This window comes from Lagopus muta, chromosome 11, assembly GCF_023343835.1.
Source record: "Lagopus muta isolate bLagMut1 chromosome 11, bLagMut1 primary, whole genome shotgun sequence".
NCBI classification, from domain to species: Eukaryota; Metazoa; Chordata; class Aves; order Galliformes; family Phasianidae; genus Lagopus; species Lagopus muta.
The window spans coordinates 16,248,142-16,264,756 of record NC_064443.1 but is presented as its reverse complement, the minus strand read 5'-3'; the positions used below and the strand labels follow the sequence as shown (position 1 = coordinate 16,264,756).

Here is a 16,615-nt window from a genome sequence, read left to right as displayed (position 1 = left end):
TCCTTGGTGAGTTGAGCTGTGTTGGCTGCTGCAGCATGAATAGAGGCACTGTTTGAGCTGCTCAGAGCACGCTGAGGCTCTGCAGGCTCATCTGATCAGCAGCAGCTCAACGGGGATCCTGCGATAACAAGGATGCTGAGATTAGTTGCTCCTGCTGCTCGATGTCAGTGTATTCTTCGTGCCTTGAGGACAGTGCTTGATTAGTGAGAGAATTCCAGAAACGGCAGATTGTACTCAATTGGTGATGTAATTAGTAATGTAATTACAAATTACCTAATGCTGGAAGTATACTGTGGCTAATAACTGTCTAAGGCAGGAGAAGGATGCCGGCTCTCCAACCAGTGTTAGCATAAGTACTCACGGCAGAGGTGTGACTGCCTTTCTGGAAGTGTGTGGGGCAGAAGAGGAGGGAGTAAGGATCATGGTGCTCTGGGTTACACCCAAAGCTGGCACTTGGACCTTTTTCAGCGTTGCAATTTTATTGCAGGACATTTATGCTTAAATGAGGGTCCAGCGAAACAAACGAATCTGGCCACGTGCCTCCCATGTTGGACTGAGATCTTGGTTTAAAACTCCAGCATGAAGAGCATTCCTGTTTCTAGCAATGAAAATATTTTCGGCCTTATGAGAAAAGATTATGTGAGAAATATGGCACTTCTTTGCATAATTATTAAATGATCATTATCCGTAAGTGTAAGCTTCCAAATAGCTGACTTGGTGTCTTTTTAAAACTAACGTTTGTTATAACTTACTCCAAAGTTCCCAGCACATGGCTATGGAGTTCTGTAGCTTCATATTCTTTCACCAGTCAGCTGAGTAATTAAATAGTTGGGCTGGAGACTTTATTATCCAGAAAACCTGCAATTGAGCATTTGTTGCACAGAAAATGGACACATTTCCTTTCTGGATGCATTTGGATGCAGTAGGAATCTGAATCTCTGGTGATTTTGTTAATAGAAGTTTTCCAAGCATTAAGCGATATCAAATTAAGTGAAATGGAACACTTTGTGGCTAAATATTTCACATCTCTGTACAAATAGCTGCTTCTCTTATTGAAGGCTGCGAGTTGCAGGCTGGCTCTATGTTTTCAGCATGGTGAGACTTCAGCCCTGGGACACCTATTAAGGGTGATGAGTGTCAGAGTGCCTTGTACTTCTTTTCCATCTGTGCAAGGTAAAATTCAGGCAAAGAGCCTTTTCATTTCTTCATCTCTGCAAAATGCCTTGCAGCTTGTTTTCTTCTGGCGTAGCTGGAACTCTATGCTGTTGACACTGTAGAATAATTTTTCTTTCAGAAATGATTTGTGTTATAGGGCCTGGCACCATATCTCCAATAACCAAGCAAATAACACACTGCATTAGGGGCCGGTCGCCCAGAGTGGATTTGACTCAGCCCTGTTGTTTTTGGGTTTGGAGCTGGATGTACACCGATTGCGAGGCAGGGAATGAATGCTACCCAAGACAGGGATGGATGTGAGGAGCTGACCTCACCCATGCTTTGCCCCAAGACATGGCATGTGTTGAATAGCACAGCTCCAGCCCACCTGTCTGCCAGCCAAACATCAGTGCCAGATGCCTGTTTTGAACCATCAACACTTCTGCACTGCAGGAACCTGCCCTGATTTGAGCAGAGGAATGGCATCTTCTCATGCATGGCATGGTCAGGTCCTGTTGCATGGGAAGGTCTGCAAGAGCCACTCCTTGATGCTCTGCATGCAAGAGAGGCTGTTAACAGCTGGCACTCAAAGTCTGAACCCAGGCATTAGCCGTAGGCGGCACGGAAGGAAATCATGTTATTACACAAAGCTGATTGACTTAGCCTTGATTTTAAATGGTGTGGTGTGTGGGTCCCTCTTCAGGCTTGATCCACAGCCTGTTAGAGTCACTAAAGAACTTCTGTGGATGTTGGCAATCTTGGGCTCAGGCACTAATGTGATAATGGTGCCTCTGTTGCTCAGTGTAGTTTCTCAGAACCTGGTTTCTATAATGCAACTGCTTCAACACAGCCACTGAATGCAGAAATACCTGCCTTGATCTGCTTACACTGCTTTTATTTAAGCTGGTCACTGAGTGCTCTCTTGAGAAGTACACTCAGAGTCCTAGCAGGGCCCTGCTACATGCTGGCGTACAGCAGGCTTCCCTTGCAAACCATGCTGGGGGCATCTGGTGAACGCCAACAAAATGGAGCCAACAGGAGTGCCATGGGTTTCTTCAGTGGTTGGACCCTTGAAGCCACACAGGCTGGTGCTCATTGCTCTTGGTTGTGAGAAAGCTCAGCAGCATGGATCCTCTGCTTTGAGGCAGGTTTGCTGGCAGACAGAAGAGGCATTGCCTGGGACCTGCAGGAGCACTCATTGCATGCTCTGCCCGCTCCCAGCTCCTCACATCTCCCCTTATGTGCAGGGGTTGGTGTTCCTTCAGTAGATCCAGCCCTTTAAAAGCAGACCTATAAAAACTGCCTCTGCTCAGATGTCTGAGTACCTGGAAATCTCTTGTGTATACACGCTTTAAGGTATGGTGGTTTCCAAGCCTCCTCATTCACTCTGATTTCTGTGCTCTGTGGCTCAGGGAGTCCCTGCCTTGGCTATCCTGCTTCAAAAGAGACACGGGAGAAAATCTGATTCTTCCTAGGCAGAAACCACTGGTCTGTTTCCTCCTTTGAAGAGCAGCCACCGAGACTTAACAGTCCTTTGTTATCACTGCTGTTATCACCCGCTTGGCAGCAAGAGAGGAGAGCAGCTTTGTTCCCATTCTTTTGCTACAGCACCTACCAGCACGCTGAGCTTTGTTTGAAACAATCGTGGTTTGCATTGAGAACTCTGGCTCTGAGGATATTTTTAGGGTGATAAAATTACAGAGATGATTTGGGGCAATGAATTGAATGAAAGGAGTGGCTTTTGGCTCCTGTTCCCTCGCCAGCATCTCGTGCTTTATTTATAGCCGCATGTATGTGCGTGCATTGCTACGTGTTCACCTCTTTCCCCAAATCAGATGAAATCTGCCTGGCACAGATGATATCCAGACTATGTTTCCTTATTCATCAAAGGACCGTTGCGTCATGCTTCATGTCTAAGTCATACCTAGAAGTGCATGAAGCGCAGCTTTTTGAGCTGAATTAAGATCAAATGAGTAGGCGGTGCAGCTCCAAGCCTTTGATGTAGACAAACCAGGAAAGCTCTCTCCATGGCAAGGAGCCATGCACAGCTCCCTATTCTTCCAACAAACTGCTTAAACAACTAATAGCTTCAAAAGGTGCTCCCATGAGCGCTCACCCGCTTTCTGCTCATTCAGAACCCTCCATTTAGAATGTATCTAAGGTCTTTTTGCTCTGCTTCCATCATGCTGCTAAAGGAGTGGTGATAAAAATTAATAGCATGACAACCAGCTGTGTTTGATGACTGCCACTAAAGCTGGACAGGGAGAAAGTTATATCTGGATTTCAGCCCACTTGTTTTAATTGGGCTTCCAAGGTACTTTTCACTTGTATATGTACCTGCGAGCTTTCACCTGAAGTAAATGTTTCTATTAGTCATTAGAATCATAAAATCATAGAATGGCCTGGGTTGAAAAGGACCACAATGCTCATCTACTTTCAACCCTCTGCTATGTGCAGGGTTGCCAACCATCAGACCAGGCTTCCCAGAGCCACATCCAGCCTGGCTTTGAATGCCTCCAGGGATGGGGCATCCACAGCCTCCTTGGGCAACCTGTTCCAGTGCCTCACCACCCTCTGTGTGAAAATGGATGCATTGCAGCTGGTGATTGATCTGTGGTGTGAGCTGCATGGCTGGGGAAATGGACTGAGATATGCACACCCAGAGCATGGTTGTCAGCAATGAGTGCTGAGGGCTCAGGTTCAGTGTAATTTCCAATGTGTTTTAGATAGAAGGGGGAAAAGAGAAGGAAGGAGAGGCCCAGAGTGGTGTGGATGGAGGGGAGTAGCTCAGTGTAGCTTTACGTGTGGGACTCAGGTCAGGGCTGGTCTGAAGGAGAGATGGGGCAGTGCTGAGTTTGGTTGGGCACGAAGCTCTTTGCCATTCTGAAGTAATGCAGACACACAAAAATAAAATCCTAAGTGCTGCCCTGACTCATGCTGGCTGTAGAGCTCCTTTCATGATTATCACGTTGAAAACTTTCATGTCTCAAGGTGCAAATGAAGCAGATAAATGAAGTCTTCCATCTCCTTCAAATGGAAAAAAAGAATGACAGCCATCATCACCAAAAACCTGGTGTGCTCTGACCAGCAAAAGGGATTTTTGCTGTTCTTCCTTCATGGAAGAGGTCTCTCTGCCCGTCTCAGTGATTCCTCAGGCCAACAGCTCTGTGCATCTAGCAGGGGCTGCTTCACCTCTCTGTGCTCATCCTGTGGAGCAAACAGGGCTGGATGAATGCTAGCAGAGAGGCGAGGCGGCTTTCTTCATCTGCTGCTTCTCTGCCTCGCTTGCCCAGAGCACTTCACAATTATAGAACTCAGACACTTAAAATAACATCTGGGTAAGGAAACAAAACAAAGTGTAACTTGCAGTTCACAACCAGCTCCCCAGAAAAGAAAGGAGATTAACAGGTAATGACTCGCCTAAAGAAATCCATCTGTTTAATCGCCTTGAAACCTCAGACAGGCAAGGCTAGGCAAACGCTCTGAGATGACCTCTTCTACCAGAGATGCTTCTTTTTTAGAAAGTACCATGAAACAAAGAGCTCTCTTTTGGCCCAATGGAACTTCCCTGAAGGACTGGCCTGATTTTTTTTTCTTTTTTTTCCAGACCTGCTCTCTGTTGGGTTTGGAGAAGGAAGGATCTGGTAGGAGGGTGAGGAGAAAGGCAGAAAGATCCTCCTCATAAAGCTGAAGGCCAATTGCTGGAGTCTGTCCTCTGCTTGAGCCCTGCAGCTTCCCTGAGGGTGAGAGAACAAATGTGAATAAATGTTAGAGGAACAGAAAACAGTAAGAGCCTTAGACTGGAAGTCATCTGGGAGGAGTTTCAGGGAGGTAGCAATGACTGCAGAGACTGCAGGTCCGGGTACCTCAGGCAGGAAACCAAGACAGGAACTTTCAGTGGACAGATGCTTTGCAGTGACCTGCTGCGTAGGAGACATCAGCTCCACATGGGCCAGGATCTGCTGGACAACTCTTGACTTGTGGCTTGATCAATGCCCAAGGTAAAGCTGCTGAACAAAAGTGCTCTCTGTACAATTCTATCAGCAGAATTTTCCTTGGTCGCCATGTTTCTGATGTTATTCAGGCTCTGATGGTAACAGCAAGAGTTGCTGTAAGGTATCATGAGACAGGACAGCACAGCAGCATCCCTTCCCCACTCCTCACCTTTGCTCCTGGGAGGATATCAGTGCTCTTTTGCAGCACCACTTGAAATGACAAATTACAAACGAGTCGATTTTTCAAACTTCAGATGCTGCAACGATTCGACACAAACAAATGCAACGAAAATAATTAAAGGTCAAATGAAAACTCGATATTGTTAAAGATCAGCCATCATATCCACACAGACCCATAGTAATTATGATGCATGCACAGTAATAGAAGCCTAATGGTTGCAAAATGTTCTTTGGATTAATTGGCTTTGGCAGCTTACACACTCACATGATTTTCTACATTTTTGCCCATCCTGACAATCATTCTGTGCTCTAGGCAGTCTTTGCCTGAGCTGTCTGTCTTTATAACCATCACATTATTCTGGCTTTTTGAACATCATAGTGTAGTAGTTTGCCTCTCAGCACCCAGTATGGTTTAATCATGTCCTTATTGTGCACCGTTGTGTAGAGGATAGTTGTTTCTTTCCTTTATAGACAAGGCAGTTTGCCCAGGGAAGGCAATGGTGACCCTGGAGCCATGAAAAGTGAGTTGATGAGAGTTGTGGGTCCGCAGACAGAGAATTTGATCTCGCTTTGTGGCAGTACCAGCACATGGAGTCACTACAGGAATAATGGTACATCTTAGAATAGGTTAGGGAATTAATGCCACACCACAAATGGAGCAAGGGCTGGGAGAGTGGCTTCCAAACCCACTTCAGTTTGATAGACTCATTCCACAGGGTGCAGAAGCATAGCTGCAGCTGGGCAGCACCCATCCCCACTCCCCCAAAAGCCAACATGCTCATTGGGGCAGCTCTGGGTCAGTGAGAACATGACCCAGAGCCAGCACCTTCACCTTGCAGTGGTACCACACCACATCCAGTCCTGCCACAGAACAACAGGGGGATTTTGAAGCACTGTATCCCTGACTCAGCGAGTGCTACAGCCCATGCAGTGAATGAGATGACACTTAAACAAGTACTTAAGTGCCTTGCTGCATCAGGGTCTGCATTGCTTGGAGTAAAGCAGGATAACATGTAGCAGACAGGCCACAATATGGCAGATTAAGCCTGCCTTCCAAAATTAATCTGAGCAAATCGGCAGCAGTGTCAGCACTGAAGTCAGCCTACATAGGATGAAGTTTCCAAGTGAATGGCAGAAGTCATGCTTTTTGAAGCTGCAGTCTGGGAGATTCTCAAATGCTGTTCTGTGGTCCTACCAGTAAGATAAAATCACATCAGGCAAGAATGATAGCATTGCTGCTATCTTGCAATATACCTTGAGAGAAATGAGCTAAAGTCTCCAAACATGTTCACGGAGGTCTTTGCCAGCTCTGCTTGTGCAAGTGACAGTTCTATTTAAATTGCTGCTTAGCCCTGCATTGCATGGGATAGGGCAAGGACCATGCAGGGCTGAGCATCACTGCAGGAATGTTCTGCCTTGCACGGTCTGCGTGCACAGCAAAGTGTGCTGTCAGAGCCAGCTGAACTTCAAAAACTGGTCCTGACTGAAGCTGCAGCTTGGAAGCAAATCTGCAAGGAGAAACTAAAGCAAACTTCTCATCTTTTTTTTGTTGTTGTTGTTGGTTTTTTTGGTGTTTTTTTTTTTATTATTTTTAATGATATATATAGATATATGGAAAATGCTGCAAACTAAAAGCATTGTCTGCTTGTAACTCCAGATGAAGCCTAGTAGATGGCCAAATCTCAGAAAAATTCTCTTGAATATTAGTTTGCTTATTTTGGTTCTCTCCTGCACACAAATACAGGGCTACAACCAGTCTCCCTTTCTGAATGGTTGCTGTGTTACTCTCAGTACTGCTAATCATAGAATCAGGGAATCATTTAGGATTGAAAAGACCTTCAGGATCATCAAGTCAAACCATAACATTTGTAGAAACTGTTCAAAGTTGTTTTTTTTATAAATTCAAATTAAAGTCCACTGAGTGTAAAATCTGGGTTGTTATGCTTAAGAATTCCCCACCCTGCACCATTTGGGCTTCTTCCAGCTGTCCTGCAGTTGCTAGCACAGCAGAGAGCTTTGGGAAGGCGATGCTGTAGTCCCTCTCAGCATGTGTTGCCTTGAGAAACGCAGATACCTTCTAAGAAACACATTCTTTTTCAGAAAGCACTGGAGATAAGGTCACATTTCTGACGCAGCCACACGTTATGGCATGCTGCCTGTTTGTGACAGTCCTTTAAAGAATGATTAAACAAACGTAATAGGCAGGCACGAGCATTGAGGCCCCATCTGTCTGAGGAAGAGTCGGGAGTTAATTTAAGTGACTTCTACAACATGTCGCCTAATTCCAGTGGCAGCAAAGCTAATTAAGATGGAGTTGGTCCAAGAGCATGGCGGTGTGTCAGTGGTTCGGAGGCTGCCATAAAGGCACAATCAAACCGTTATGTTAACGAGGAAGTCGGGCTGGGCACTCTGAGCCTGCGAGGAAGTGCTGAGCAGCATAATTAACTGGGTATCTCAGTGCCATTGATAACTTCATGAATATTTCATACTCTTTCCCCACCAATCTGTACTGACAACTTGTGACACACAACTAGCTGGGGTAAAACGCACTTAGCATGCAGTTGCTGTAGCTGTAAATTTGTCATCAGACGTTATTTTCTTAAGGATGTTCCTCAAGGAGCCTAGCCAGCAGCTCATCTGAGCTCCCGAAGGCCAAAGAGCAAGCACAGCCCTTCTCTAATGACTGCTTTAATGGTCTGTTAGCACCGAGCCAGCCAGCCACGTGGGGCTGTAGCCCTTGTTAGGGAATGTTAAATGAGCAGGTCCTGAGGAGGGGAGCTCAGCTTGGCAGGGTCTTGCCTGGAGGCTGGGTGCAGTGGTGCCTCCTCTTGTCCTGATAGGGGTTGGTAACTTCGTGCAACATTTGCTTGATGTTGTAGGGTAAGGGAGAGAGGATGTAGCTAGGGTTGGTTTGAGGCTGCTTCTAACTTAACTTTTCCAGGATCTAAAGGAGCCTGCTTTGTTACCAGCCAGACGTGACAGCAGTATCCAGGTGGTGGTGCATTGTATCCCCCAGAAGAGAGTAGCAAGGTCTGCTGTGTTTGGGTGTGATGCCGGGTCTGTGGGCTGCATGGGGAAAAAAATAAAAGAGAGGAAGGAATTGTGCACCTCAGACTGAAAGCAAGCTATATGTTTACATAAACCTCCTGTTCTTAAGCCAAAGCTGTGATTCAAAGGGAGGATTTGGGCTAGCAGGAGGGAAAACGGATGTGTCCCTGCTGTGCATGGTTTCCTTGTCCAGTGAGCTCACTCCTCCCCCAGCCCTGCAGAGCTCCTGGGGCTCCCTGCGTCAGCTGTGCCTTGGGGAGCTGAGAGAGGGCACGGGGTGTGGAGAGAGGAGAGATGGCTCCATCCTGCACCTGGAGCAAGCTGCCCCAAAGGCTCTCTCTCTGCCTCTGCGTGCGCTCTCCTTCCTAGGGAAGGGGCAAGCATCCCTGGGGCCTCGTGTGGCTCCCAGCTGGGACGGCTTAGGGCACGATGCCTGGGCTGTGGAGGCAAAGATGTGGGGGTGGCACTTGGGGACACGGCTGGTGAGGATGCTCAGTTTTCAAAGCACGCTTGGACCACCTGGACTGACATGCACTTTGCCTCTCTGCGCAAAGTGATCGATTTAAAACTTGAAATGTGTTTAAGTAGCACTTAATCAGAAGGGCCAAATGTTAGTGCTGCATAATTCATTTTGCCTTAGTTAACTTTTGGGCACCATGCTGAAAAAGATTAATTTTGCATCTCTCCGTATCATCTGTGCAATAGGAGCAGCAGCAGCCTTGCCACAGATATTGCAAGCATGCTCTTACCTTTTATTCAGTTGAGTTCATTTTTATCTCTTTAATCGTAAAACTATAAAAACAAGATGATATTGGCACTGGTAATTGCGTAACAAACCATTGGGCAAGAAAGAGCACATTTAAAGTTGTGTTATAAGCAAAGAAGATTTGGGGGTATTAACGACCTTGAGTATTGAAACTGAGAGAGTGAAACAAATGTATGGGGTTACAGTGCATTTAGAATACAGGAGGGAAATAATAAATCAGATGAATAGTTGTAAGGAAATTGAAAATTGTGGGGAGAGAGTAGGAAAACTACACAGAGATTGAAGGACTTATGCCTCTTGCTAAGAATGGTAATGAGAATGTGCGATTTGAATAGGTCTAAACTGCCCTTGAAATATCATTATAACTTATTTGAAAAGACATTTACCATTTGTATGATTTTCCCAAATGTAATACATTTCCTTGCATCTTTGTTCATTCAAAGCTCCTGAAATATGCCTGAAATAAACCCACATTGGAGTTGAAAATAACATAATGTTCCAGGAAATCAAATTAAAAGCATTTTTTTAATCAGTGGGGCCTCCACAGGAAAGCATTGCTGTGCAGGGAGACAGAGGCAGTGTCCAGGTTAATTTTCTTTTCTGTTCTTCCTCCTACAAATAAATGACCCAATGGAATGAGAAACGTTGGTCACAAATCCAACCACCCTAGCAGTGTGCCCCAGCACATCAAAACACCACACGTTAACCTTGTTAGCACTACCTATTATTTTTTTTCCTTGCAGTTAGCTGTGAGCAGGGCATGGACGCGTGCACTGCTGTGTTTGCTGCTGTTACACGAGGGCTGTCAGCACTGTGATGGGAATGCTGGGGAGGCAGCAGAGAAGCTGAAGAGGTGAAGCAATTTAGGACACAACCTTATCCAAGCCATCAGGAAGCTTCGTGTTGGTTCCTGCAGCCTTCGGCAAAGGCGTCCCCTCACTGCAACCACATCTGAGCCACTGCAACAGGCATTTCTTAATAGCGCTGGGAAGAGAAACAGAAGAAAATTTCTTTGAAGGTATGTGCCAATCTCCCAAGTAGCATTTCCAGCAGAAAGGCAACATAAGAGCTACTACCGCTGCAGACAGAAAAGGAAAATGCAGTCTTCTTCACCTCTCCAACGCCGCAGTGCAACTGGTGCTGGTAAATGGCTCTGAAATAGAGGCTCAGACTTTCACCACTGCTTGCTCCATTTGTGAATATGTTCATCTTGATGAACTTAGAACTAAGGTTGTGAATGTCTTCCAGTTAGCTGTATATTGGAGGTTATTGTAAGTCCCTTGCAGGGAGAGGGTATGATTTATTTTAAATGGTGATTGTGACCACTATTTTGTAAATAGAAACTCACTCCCAAGGCTGTTGTTGTGTTTTTAAGGCAGTCTCCCTGCCAAGGTCCCGTGTGGGTTGGGATTGTATGCAAAGATGCCATCTCTTCTTTTCAACAACTATTCCTCTCTCATTGTGTAAAATCCACAGTTTTACCTGGGCCTGAAGAGGCAGGAGGAGAGGAAATACAGGCAAATGGAGGAGAGCCATTTGCCACCATCCAAACAGGTGACTTTTTTTTCCCTTTCTTAAAGATTCAATGCACAAAAGTCACAAAAATCAAAGTTACAGTTCCCTCAGCAGCCATAATTCTGCTTCTGGCAGAGCAAGAGCGAGGCATAAATATGAGCTCCTACCCTGCTGTACATGCTACATATGTGCAGGGAGCTAAGTTATGGGTGCTGTGGGAGCCATGATTTTGAATGTCCTGACTTGTGAAGTCCAATATTCTGGGTAGTTTTTTTCCCCTCCTTTTTACTCTGTGTAGTTATAAATTATATTACAGCCATTGGTCTCCATCATACTGGCACAGCAGTTTGGGTTATGTGATTGGCTGGAGACTCTCTTCTCCATGAGGAAGTGATCACAGTTATTATGCATAGAATTGTCAAAGCTGGTCCATCTTCCTTTGCAGCACAAACTTCTAAGCTGAGCTGTGTCGCTCAGCTCTAACACTAATGGTGAGACAGGGAAGCACACATCATTAGCAATCTACATGGGAATGTAACCCCATTGTACATGAGTGGTGATGCTGATCATTCAGTAGGTATGTGAAGGGAATATATGTATATAGAGATATGACATGGATATATGGAGATAGAATACAACCCTAAATGCCTCATGTCTTTTTGTTGATGTGTTTCAGGTTACCAGGCGAGTCTTTCCTGTGGATAACTTGCCACGTTCTGATTGTGGATATAAAACCTAAGCTCATACTGCATCTAAAAAAGCATCTATATCAGTTCAAAGCTAAGACTAAAGGTAAGTTTTGATTGAAGCTGAAAGATCTTTAGTTGCATAAAAATTTATCCCTGCAAAGGACAGTGCCTGAGATTCATGTGTACGAGTGCTTTGCTGAATAGAAGTTCAGATATGCTTTTTGTTGATTTGTGACCATGGTTTGTAAAGTTGAGCTTGTGCTATATCACTGCCTTAAAACCTCATCCACATGACAGAGCATCATCTTTATATTCTGACTGCAAATCTTCAGTATTGAACTCTACCAACGTTCAGACTCTGTGAAGGCCTACGTAAGAAGGAATAATGTGGTATAAATAAACTCCATCTGACTTTTTTTATAACGCTTTGTGCAAACTTAACATGCAAGTCAGGTGTCACAGTAACTGTTGGAAAAATGTAATGCTGACAGTATTTGGTAATAAAATAATAATCGCTGCATGTATCTCTGATGGAAAGAGATTCACATCCTTTTGAATCCCTAATTGTGTGCCACACTACATTAGAGACAGATAGCTCCATTGTCTCCACCTTTCAGAGATGGGAAATTCAGAGCAACAGCAAGATGTTCTAGAAATAAGCCGGTTTAATGAAGCAGCAAATTAGACTCTTCTATCTCTTTATTTAACATGTAGTCCCTTGAATTTATCAGAGTTCATTACAGGGATGCAAAATAGAAAAGAAGCTGCAAAATTCATTTGCAATTAGAGCTAATGATTTTGAAAATGGCTTTTCATATTTTTATAGATAACGGCTATTATTCATTATTAAATTTGTGTCACGTTTACTCTAATGAAATGACATTCTCTCCCTTCCCTTGTTTCTATTGTTTATGGCTTGGGTTCCATAAAAGGAAGAATCGTAAAGATGCTGTATGTTTCTTGCCAGCCTGTGACATGGCTCCTGATAGCTTACTTCTGTGACTCATGTCAGAAGAATGGTTTTAAAATTTCCTTCCCAATTTAATACTTCTATAGTACTTGACACATAACGATACCGAGTAAATGCACTGATCCATTCTTACCCATAATTTCAGCTTCACAGGAGGAGTAATGGACTCAGGGCTGTAAAGTTAAGGGAGGAAAATACATTCAAACAGCAAAATGAAGACAGATTGAGCTGCTGCCCCTTTCCAACCTCTGCTCCCCACCCAGACAGCCCCTCACTGCTCCGCTGTCTGCCTTCCTCTTGTCCTCACTCCTGTTGTTTCACAGATTTTTCATTAGGACAAGTTGAAAATATATTTGATATTGAGTCAGGGATGGGCAGGCAGAACAGAGCAGTGGATGAATCTGAGGGAAGAGATGGAATTTGAAAGAAGCGAGCGTCCCTCAGAAGTCATGGCCAGCCCTGTACTACACACCTGCCCTGAGAAAATCTGGTTTTGTGGTTGGTATGAGCACAGCATTCTGAAGCTGCAAGCTTCTGTCGTGCTGCAAGCTTATTAAGATGCTCTTTAACTGCTTAATAATAATCAAAGTTGCTGAAGATAATGTATTGTCAGTTTGCTTACCCGTGTAACATCATTTCTCTGCTTTCTTTAATGTCTGTATGTGTTATTAATAGTTAACAGCCCTTTCTCTAGAATAACAGATATGGAATCACCATTTCTGACGTAGGAGGCGAAGTGAGCTGTTTATGTTATTTTTGAAAAGGATCTCCTGACATGTTATTGCTAATGACTAACGCTGCTTTGCTCTGCTCTTTGTTTCTTTCCATCCCCTCTCCAGTTTCAGCCTTTCTTCTGTTTCTTCTTAATGTGATGAAACCTGAGTCTGAATGGAGAAAGTTCATTCGTAATGTGGCCAGCCCTGCGGTGTTGAGCTGAGAAAGTCTGCGGTTATCATTTCCTCCTCTGGGGCATTTGTGGATGACCATTGCTGCCCTGGGAGCACCCGCCTGCTTGGCAGCCCCGGCCCAGTCTGCAGCCATGCAGCATGGTGTATCCCACCCACAGTGAGGCTTTGTACCAGCACCAGCTGGCTGGGGGTTACAGCCCAGGGCTCAGCACTGGTACCTTTTGCCTCCCTGTGCACACAAGGCCAATGTGGGTCTCCCTGACCTCGTGTGTCACCAAGGGAGCTTGCTTGTAAGTTTGTACAGTGCATGGCTAGGAATCAGCTGTAGCAATCTGCCCACAGAACTCAAGCAACACCAGAAAAACTCATTATTCAATACCTTATTTCATACTCTGGAAACAAGAGCAACAACCCCAGCCCTTCCTCCCCTTACAGTGGTGCAGTTTCCATCAGTCTTTTCAACTCCTAATGAGATTTAGCGCTGGGGAGGGATATTTGTGCCAGAAGGACCGAGGCTTCTGATCAAAAAGGCATTGAAGTGTGCAGGAAAGTTCCTACAACATTTGGATCAAACCCCATTTCTGTATGGAAGAACAGAGCTAATGCCACCTTAGTGAAGGTTTTAGGAGCTGTCTCTCGGCTCCTATGTCAGGAATGTGTTTGTGGAAAGTCTGTGAGATCTTACCAAGTGAATTCGTCAGAGATTCACCCTGTGCCAAAAGACACGTCGCCCCGGGGATGCTTGCACCAGTTCATGGCCTCCTCTCCTGCCCCAGTGCAAAGAACAGCTCCTGCTCATGGAGCACAGGCTGCTGTCAGAGAGCTCAGCAGCATCTCGAAAAGCAAAACCCTCTGCTCCTCCTGCAGGAGATTAGAGCTGAAGGAGGGAGTGCAGAAAAAGTACATTTTCTGCTAACAAACAGAGCTGAAGTGACAGGGAAGTGGCACTGTGACACACACACACAGTGTGCACCTTACTCTGCCATTCCCCTGATGATCAATGTTACCCGAGGCATTTTGCAGATGAGTGCAGTTACCTCTTATTCCCAGTAATGATGCAATGTGAAATGCAAATACTAGAAAGGTTGGGCTGCTGTACAGCGGTAATTAATCACTCATGCAGTTATGCAGGAATAGAACAGCAGTAGATCTTTGAGTTTATGATAAAACAATCTCAAAAATACCCTGGGCTGAAATCAACTGTTGTATACATGCATCGTTTTCCCCTCACTGTGACCCACCTGGATGCAGCCTGAGGCTTTGCAGAAGGGCTGGCAGCCCCCAGCCCTGGCCTTGGGAGCAGCCCAGCACATTCTATCATTGACCTGATGGTCCCATCCTGGCTGCTACAGAGAAACACCAACTGTGGGGACTGGGACCAAAAATACCCACAAGCCACATTACAGCAGAGCTTCACTGGTTCAGCTCTTTCCTTCTAATTAAACCACTTTGATTGTTATCACAACAGCACAAGGGCCATGGAGGGGAGAACATGAGCACCTCAGGGCTGGCTGCAGGCTGCAGTGCCTGGAGCTGAGTGCTGGCACCACAGTGTCCCCAAGGGTCGGGTGGCACGGGAGCCACCATCGAACCCAGCTCCATACATTCAGATGATTAATTTCTGTGCCAGCACAGCCTTCACAGATACACCCGAGGCCCTGATCTTAATGAATCACATAAAATGTTATGCCCTTTGGAAAGGCAAATATAACCCAAGTAATTATGAGCTGCTTTTTTTTGCTTTTTTTTTCCTGTCTCTCAAGGTCCAACTTTGACTATGCGATATGCTGCTGCTACGTTTTGTGCATGAATGCATATTTTGTGAATGAATCTTCACTGTTGGAGCTGTTGTGGGACATGGAGGGAGCTGAGATGCTGAGGGCACCCTCTGCACTGACCTGCCCATGAGTCTGGAGGAGTAGAAGTGCATGGGAGGACGTTGGGTGCTTGCCTTGATGGCACAGCCCAGCCTTTGGAGCTGCTGAAACTGCTGTCACCCATGGGAATAGCTGAGGATGGGATTTTCTTTATCAAAGACTTTATTCCCCTGACAGCTGAGTCTGAGCTGTGTGTCCACTGAATCCAGCCCTTTCATTTTCCCCCTTTAAGTTTTGAGCTCACAATTCTCATGCAGCGAGGGCAGGCTTAAGCTTGACTGTCAGTATAAAAGCCTTTTCTTTTCGTATCACTTCTCCTCTGCAGTTCAAACCAGCTCCAACCTCACTAACGTCAACTTCAAAGGCTTCCCCGTGCTGCAGCCACAGCTTTTCCTGCAGAGCCCATCCTAGTGTCACCACTAGGTGCGTGGATGCCAGGCATCAGCCATCATTTCTTCTGCAGGCATTGCTGTCCTGGCAGCAGCAGGCTGGGAGCTTGTCCTTGTGCACAGAAAGCCCCCAGAGCCTTTTTTTTTCCAGCTGACGTTGGATCAGGGATGGAAACATAAACATGCGCAGCCAAAGTCCTAAGTTCCTTGGTTCCAAGGCCAAAGGAAAGCCCCAGCTCCCGCGGGAGGCAGTTCGTTCCTGGATGCTGCGGGATGAGCTTGCTCTTGCTGCCCTCATTCTGGGCAGCTTTCTGCTGGGGGAAGTTTAAGATGTCGATAAAGATGATAGCGCATGGAGCGATTTCTTTAAATTCCTGATCTATTGGAGCAAGTTGTATTTCCCTGGGTTTGTGTTTAACGTCATGCAAATAGGAGCATTCTGTTGGAGAATAATATGTGCATGATAGATAATGTTGAGGCGTTTAGTTTTATTTTGAGCAGAGTATCCTGTTTATGCTGCTAGGAAAAGTAAAAGCCCCATCTATGAAAATTGCTTGTGCTTTTTTCAGATCTGAGCAAATCGTTGACCATGTTGCTCTGAGCTGTACTCAGGAAGGGCAGAGAAGGGAGCAGAGGAGGGGAAGTCTCAGCTATTTATGTTCATTCATATAGGAGGAGGAAACAGCAGGAAAAGGTCAGCTGCAGGAATTTGGATTGGTGCAGCTGTGCAATGGAAGACGAAAAATGGAAGACCTTTTCTCATAGGCAATTATCACCATTATGTGAACAAGCATTTAGCAGCTTCCTGACCGAACAAGGGATGGGTATGGGTGATGAGAGGTAAGTCCCTTGACACAATGCTTGTTAAACATAGAGCAGTTGCAGCTTAAAATGCCATCTCAGACAGGGTAGCAAAACGAGCTGGAAGTGTCCCAGCTCCAACTGCTGCCCTTGGAGAGACCAAGTGCAAAGGATACTTTGATGGAAGCTGTCATGAAGACTGAAATGGGAAAATGGAAAAGATTTCACAGTGGCTTTGAACATCCCCTAGAGCAGTCCCTGGAGAGCCCATTGAGAACCCTTGCCTTCCTGCTCATCACAGCACTCAGCAATGCCAAAACAA

General features: G+C 45.5%; 1 long non-coding RNA gene across 3 annotated transcripts in view; it reads left to right on the top strand.

The window, feature by feature from the left end:
- Positions 1-14,674, top strand: part of LOC125698728 (uncharacterized) — a 53,601-nt gene extending 38,927 nt beyond the window's left edge. Inside the window, exons 1-5 of one of the 3 annotated variants that reach the window (XR_007379295.1) lie at positions 8,109-8,172; positions 9,888-10,162; positions 10,621-10,698; positions 11,336-11,451; positions 13,158-14,674. This is a non-coding gene — a long non-coding RNA (uncharacterized LOC125698728). Of the gene's footprint in view, positions 1-8,108; positions 8,173-9,887; positions 10,163-10,620; positions 10,699-11,335; positions 11,452-12,463; positions 12,874-13,157 lie in introns of those variants that run through there. The other 2 variants (XR_007379293.1, XR_007379294.1) reach the window with 2 other exon arrangements.
- The last annotated feature ends 1,941 nt before the right edge of the window (positions 14,675-16,615 follow it).